General features: G+C 35.0%; 1 pseudogene; it reads right to left on the minus strand.

Moving 5' to 3' along the window:
* Positions 1-7015, minus strand: part of LOC21399539 — a 16839-nt pseudogene extending 9824 nt beyond the window's left edge.
* Between the last annotated feature and the right edge of the window lie 392 nt (positions 7016-7407).

Below are 7407 nucleotides of genomic sequence, written 5' to 3' on the forward strand. Positions count from 1 at the left end.
ATATATATATATTTTTTTTTTTTTCCTTGAAAAAAGAGGATCATTGATGTCACCCGCTCCTCTATCCCATTGACTATAGAAGAAATTTTGGGACCCATCAATAGAACAGAAAGGACCTGACCCAATTCTACTTAAAAGATGGGCTCAATTTCACTCACGCCACCATGAGTCTGACACCACACAATCAGCTGGCCATGAAAGACCTCTAAATGGGGCTAATGAGTATCGGAACCTGAGCGCATCTTGAGACAAGAAAAAGAAAGGCATCCTTACCGCTGCATCACCCCATTGGTTGCCAGTTTTATGTGAAATAACCAACAACTAATATTAGATTGAAAATAGGATTATCACTAAATATACTGGAAGTAATACTCACACAGTCTCTAGAGAGAGAATGCTGAACAAGTCACCTGGAATTTGTCCCTGAAGCTGCGTATTCTCCAATACTCTTCCACACATGATTAACAAGTTACATCAGTAGAATAGAGAAAAGAAACATATATAGAGGAGAAGAACAAGGAGAAAGAAGAGAGACCTACAATGTTTTCAAGGACTGTAATGTCGAAAACCACGAAGGAAAATCCGACACTTTGAAACTGTTATTGCTCAGATTTCTGTAGATCACAGGCTACAAAATTAATGCAATTTTAAGATGAGTGGAAAATAGTTCCTGTAGAGTATGCAAGAATGATACTTGTTGACGGTGAATTTTCGCCAACAAAAACAGGCCGGTTTACTTCTGGGTTTTTCATTGGATTACCGGCTTAAAAATAGGTTATATGTAGGAGTTTGATGTGCTTGTGGTATTATTTATGTAGTGAGCAATATAAGAAAAAATACATAAGTAAAAAAAATGCACAAGGCTTATAGTGGTTCACTCTTATAAAATGAAGAGCTACATCCACTGTGGTTTTATTTTTATTTCTTTTGAGATTGTTACAATTTACAAATTGCTCTCCCGTTCTTTTCTCTCTAAAGATCCACCTTCTTTCCGTATGAGGTTTCTCTCCTTTTATAGCCGAGCTTCCTTCGTTGGAGGGGTTTTCTCCTGTAGGCTGAACAATCACTCAAGTGGTCTACCTTTCTAGGCCCAGCCCGTAGCCCACTAATCACCTTTTGCACACTGTTCACTCAGCCAATTAGTCTCCAATTACGGCTCTGTGCACAGCTGTAACCATTTTCTGTCCCCCGTAGGGGCGGTTTAAGGGTTTACATTTAATGCCTGTACTGTGGACATCCCTTACGCAGCTTGCCACGTCAGGCTTTCTCCCAAGGAGCATTCCCCACGTCGCCAGTGTTGTTTAGCCCAATTGTTCTTCTTGGCGGTGGACTTCTATGTTGTAAGGTCGACGGTACAAGCTGTCGACGTCAGATGAAATCGACACCCTAAGTTAGGCTTCTTACTCGGGCTCTTAACGACGAAAGGGAAGGAGGTCCCAGACGTCGAGGGTTCTGCTTTGCGAGGAGAGGTTAAGGCCACGTGTCATGTTGTCCTTCCTCCACGTGTCATCCATATTTTCCCTCATAACAGCTACCCCCCAGGTCGAGGGTTTCTTTTAGACAGCCTCGAGCTTAGGTTCGGTCGTCCTTCCGTGCTTCGGGTGTGGGAAACCGGTTAGAGGACAGTAGCTTTTTATGCTTTATTCGACCCACATAGGGTAGTTTTTCCTCAAGTATACTTACATCAACTCTAAACTTTGAACAAGTCCAAGAGTAGAAGGAATTCTGCCACTTAGTTTGTTACCGTCGAAAAGCCTACAAATTTATGAGAATAAATCAATACTTGTTTAAACCTTTTTTTTCTTTCTTTTACTTTCAAATATAAGTACATTATTTAGTAAAAGAAATAAACACAACTTTTTTTTTTTGGGTGTTCATTTTGGACTTTATTTTGTTTTTGTTATCCCATTGATCAAATTGCAATTTTCCACAAGAATGAATGTATATCTAGAGGACCGCTGTTGTAGATTTAATTTGGGAAATGTTATTTTAAGAGGGACTTAATTCCCTCTGCAACCTGATCAAATAAATGGCAAGCCTATAGTTCATAAACTATTGGATAAATTACAAAATTCCCCCAGACTTTATCACTAGTATCAACTTGCCATTTGACTTTCAAATGTGCCAACAACACCCCAATTGAGAAAATTTGAAATATCAGTCCTTCCGTCTGTTTCTGGTCCAAGAAATTGACGGAAAACCTCAAGTTCAATCACGCACTCGATGTTATTTTTTGGATGGAAAACAAACGGGAGGACTAACATTAGCCACTTTTATCAAATTTAGAGGTGTCATTGGTACATTTAACAAATTAGGGGTTAAGATTGACACCAGTGACAAAATCCAGGGGATTTTTGTGACTTTATCCTAAACTATCTTAGTCTCTTAAGTTCTCTCAACAAAATATAACAGACCATAGAAATTACCATAAATCTTACACATGTATCAAAGTCATGTTCGAGCTGAAAAGCTGATCAGGAAATGGACCTGTGAGCTTATTCTTTCCAAGATGGCTGTTGATGACAGGGAAAAAAAAAAAAAAAAATCTGAGATGGTCTGAAAAGTGAATGGTAAAATGTAATACTAAGAAAACTAGTTAAAATTCACATAAATAGAAAGGGAAGTTTACATGCAAGTGCTTGCAATTAACTAGCATGTCAAGACCCGGTGTCGTTCCATCAGAAACCGGGATGGCTCCCCCAATGTTATTGTCTGTAAGATCGAACCAAGCGAGTTTCGATAGATTACCAATGGATGGTGGAATGTACCCGCTGAAGCGATTAGAATTAAGAGATCTGCATTAGAAGTAAGAAGTATTAAAACTTTGTTAATTCGGTCATTCGTTTCATGAAAAATAGCTCGCGATTTTAAAGGAAAAATCGCCGGCTTACAGAATGGCTAGCTCTTGCAGAGATCCTATTGTGCCAGGAATTTGCCCAGAGAAGCCGCAACCAGCCAAGATTCTTGCAAGAAAATAAACAAGAAAGTAAAAATTACTAGAAGGATCTCATGAGAAGAAATGAAGTTTGTAAGTTCGGAACATCGAAAGTTATAACATATCCTTACAAGCTTGAAAGGCTCTTCAAATTCCCAATCGATTGTGGGAGTGATCCTGTCAGTTTCTTGTTGTAAGATAGATCCCTATATGAATAACCAATCAGAATTTTGAAATATGAAAGTATACTTTTGCTAAATCCGGTTATAAAAAATTTTTTGAGTTCAAAATATTTGCAGGACCAAGATATATTAAAGGAAGAGATAGAATTTACGTATAAGCGAGCATAACCAAGAAGAGAAATAGAGCCATTGGAGAGATAGAAATAGAACCGAAGCAGAGAAACAGCGGATTCGAGAGATAACAAGAATTCAAGAAGAAAGGAAACCGAAAATCTCAATATCCATTCATCAATCAACTCTGGATATCATTTTCAATCACTAATTAAACATAACTAAATTCTAAATAATCCTAAATTCAAAATTAAATACTAAAGATAAAACATATCCTCATTGATAACTATACAGTTCAACTTGGTGATATAGTAATCTAGTTCTTGATCACTTTCACTACTTGAACAAAAGCCAGCAAGAACGTCTAAGAGAGGTGTAAGAGAAGACCTACAAAATCTGTAGTTCGGATAACTGATCGATATCTTCAGACAGCTGACCTATCAACCCGAAGCTTGATAATCTTCTGAAAAGGACACATACATTTCACTCAATACAAAGGATTGAAACTGGCAAACTGAAGAATCTCTTCTTTATCTATTGAAAGGTGAAGCAATATCAGAAAGAATCTGACATGGAAGTAACCCGCGATTCGACGCAGTGAATGCCTTCCCAGTTATCACCACAAGGATTTGAACCCTTCTCCCAATTAGGAGGTGCATTCTCCCACTTATGAGACTTTAATCCAATTACTGCAGAATAAGTCAAAAAAAAAAAAAAGAAGAAATTAAGAATATGCCCCATGAATCAATTTGCCGATTTTCTTCTAAAAAGAATCATGTTTTTCTCAAGGCAAGTAGGATTACATAGTTTGCAACTTCCTTATTAAGCCCAAATGAAATTAAATGGCACATGTTATCTATAGTTAAAACACAAGACACTTTAAACAAACAAGCTAAAAAACTATGTTTAGTTTCCGATTTTTTGAAGCTTAAGTTGAAAAGTAAAGAACGAATTTTAACTCGTAACAATGTAACTAGAAAGCACATTTCTTGTTTCAGATATATGTCCCGCCAAAAGCATTTTTCTGCCTTAAATGGACCTAATTATTACCTTACTCCAACTGCAATATACTAGATAGAGAACACTCCATATATTATATATGCATTTATATTATTGTGATCCAAGCAGTCCTATATACGTACCACTATATGGACTCAATTGTTTTATTTTATTTTTGTCCTATAATTATTCTCTTTTACTATTAGAATTTTATTTCGTTGTTATTGGTATATATTACCGTCTTTTTACGGTTGTTTTTTCATGTTACTCTCATTTTTAGGTGTTTACTGTTGTTTTCGCCACAACTAATGTCGTTTTTATGACGGATGTCTTTCTCAGAGTTTCTTGTTGGCTTATATTTTACTGTCGTGTGGTGGTTGTTTGTTTTTCAGGTATTTGTCGATCATGGTCACGGGACCCCTGCTAGATTGCCGGCCGCCACAACAGCGAGAGAGAAAAATGCAAAAGCAAAAGAAAACCGCAGCATCTTACATGTCGTTTTACTTTTGTTGTCGTTTTGAAGTACATGTCATCTTACAAGTTTTTGTTTTTATATTTTACTGTTGTTTATGGTTGTCGCTCATCAGGTATTCGCAGTCGTTTTTTTCTTTTGTGTCGTTTCCAACGTTGTTTTTGTTTTCATTTGTTGTCGCTTTTCTCTGTTGTTTTTAGTTTAAAGTGTTTATTGCTGTTGTCCTTTCTCATTCTTAATTAATTTTATTTGTTTTTAAAAGCTTTCTTGTGTTTTTTTTTTTTTTTTTTTGTCGTTTCTGTAGTGCTTGTAGTTTGATGTAGTTGTCATCGTTGTTCATCAAATATATGCGGTTTAAGGTTGCTCTGCTTTTCCGTTGTTGTCCTTTTGATGTCGTGATTTTTAAATGCTGTTGTTGTTTTAAAATTTAAGCTCATTATGCTTTTTCTCTTCTAGGCATTCGTCGTTCTTTTCTTTGTGGTGTTTTCCTAGCTTTGGTGTTTTAATAATCGTTGTTGTTTATGTTAAAGTATAAAATTATTATTGGCCCACCTCCTAACAGTTTAAGTTTTTAGGATGGATTGGTAAACTAACATGGTATCAGAGCGGGAGGTCCTGAGTTCAAACCCCCATAATTGCACTCTTAATCTCTATTTAAATTGTCATCATGTGTTGGGTCTTTAATATATTTCGGGCTTAAATATTTACGTGTTGAGCTTTCCAATTAATTTACCCACACGATTGCCCATTGTCCTGCCCACACGTGAGGGGGAGTGTTAAAGTATAAAATTATTGTTGGCCCACCTCCTAACAGCTTAAGTTTTTAGAATGGATTGGTAAACTAACAGTTTAAACGGTATTCTTTAAGCCTTTAAATAAGAAAAAGGTTTCTGAGAAGTTAGGCTATGTTTCATTGGTAGATGTCAGTTTTGGGTATTCATCGTTTTTGAATGTCGTCGTCTTTTATTATTCTTGTCATTTTATTGTTTTTGTCGTTTTTTAACTCTATGTACGCTTCGACAAATCCTTAAGCTTGTATAGGGTCCGTTCTTTTCATCACTCAAATTATAACTTAAAATTTTTTTATGCGAAAGAAAATATTATAGCAAAAAAATTAAATTTAAATTATTGTGAGAAAAAATACTAGAAAAAAAAATTGAGTTTTGAAAAAAATGTCATAATCACATTCAAAGACATCCTCTTCAGTTCTATCTTACGCCTTATGTGGCATTGCGCCCAGAGTACATAGACTCAAATAACGATAAGTCGATAATGGGGTAGAAAAGGAAATAAAGGAAAAAAAGAAAAAAAAAAAAGAGAGAGAAATGGTCATCTGCATGGCAATAGAAGAAGAAGCTTTGTGGTTTGTTTTTTTCTTTTTTTCTTTTTAAGAAAGCTTTTTGGTTCTTTATTAACCGGCTTGTCGCCAAACTATGTACGGCACCTTGTTAGAAAATAGAAACGAGGAAAAAATGGGCAATATACTAGAATGACTATTCAATAAAGTGAAATTAGCAAAATGACTTTTTTTTATTTTTTATGAAGAAAGACACTTAATCATTCTTTGTAAAAAGAGATCATTTTGCAAATAAAAATTTTTGAAAAGTTATTTTACTAATAAAACTTTTCAAAAGAGTTATTTTTACAAAAGCCTCATGAAAAAGACAGTATTTAGATATATAATTTATTATAGTTACGAGCTCACTCTAGTCATACTAGTTTGAAATTTACATTGAAGAGTCTAGAATTCAAACTCCCTCTCCTTAAGTTTAAAAAAAGAAAAGGATTGGCATTTTATCTCAACTACAATAAAGACCCTTTTTCTTAAAAATACACATACTTACTAGTTGAGGTTAATTAAAAATAAAATAAATAAATAAATAAATAAACATACCAACATTACATTTTCCTCCTCAATGCAAGATTCTTTGATCCGAATCAACTCTTTTCAAGCTTGAAACGCTCTCGAACGTAGGAAATATATGAAGCAGCCTTGACATCCACATTCTCATCACCACCAATATTACAACAACAATTATTATTATTAGTATCTCTATGGCAATTCCCACCATAATTAGAAGCATCATAATAATAGTAGTAATCAGGCAAGCCATAATTATTTTTAGGCTTAACAAAGGTAGTAGTAGCAGTTTTATGCTCCATCAGTTGAGCACCAAAAGAAGCTCCCTTTTCTTCACTTGGGCTTGGCTTGATTTTGTTGCTTCCAAATCTTGCAATTGAGTTGTGCTTCCCAGCTGCTTTGAAGAGACTTCTCATGAACCCTCCTGATGATCTTCTCTTCTGGGTCTTCTCCATTTTTTTAAGATATTCAACTCAAGAGAGATGACAAGTTTTTTTTTTTTTTTTTTTTTGCCCATTACAAGAGAAACCGCCTTCTCTTATATATAGAATTTTGGATTAAGTGTGGTTTATGTGGCTAAGTAATTCTTTGTAATTATTATTCTTATTTTTTCTTTTTGTTGGTTTTTCATGTGGGGTTGGAATGGATAGGGCTTTGGCTTGCACATCTTTTTTAGCTTTTAGATTAATATGTATGGATGAGGAATATTCCCATCTATTAACATGCTCAGATGTTTGATACTGTTTTCTAAGATTTTATAACTTGGAAGGAATAATTTTTCATTAGGCAACCTGAAAGATTTGGTGCTTCTTTTTCTTGGTTTTATGATATCTTACCAGAAAATATA

Source organism: Morus notabilis, unplaced genomic scaffold (genome assembly GCF_000414095.1).
Source record: "Morus notabilis unplaced genomic scaffold, ASM41409v2 Scaffold1225, whole genome shotgun sequence".
NCBI classification, from domain to species: Eukaryota; Viridiplantae; Streptophyta; class Magnoliopsida; order Rosales; family Moraceae; genus Morus; species Morus notabilis.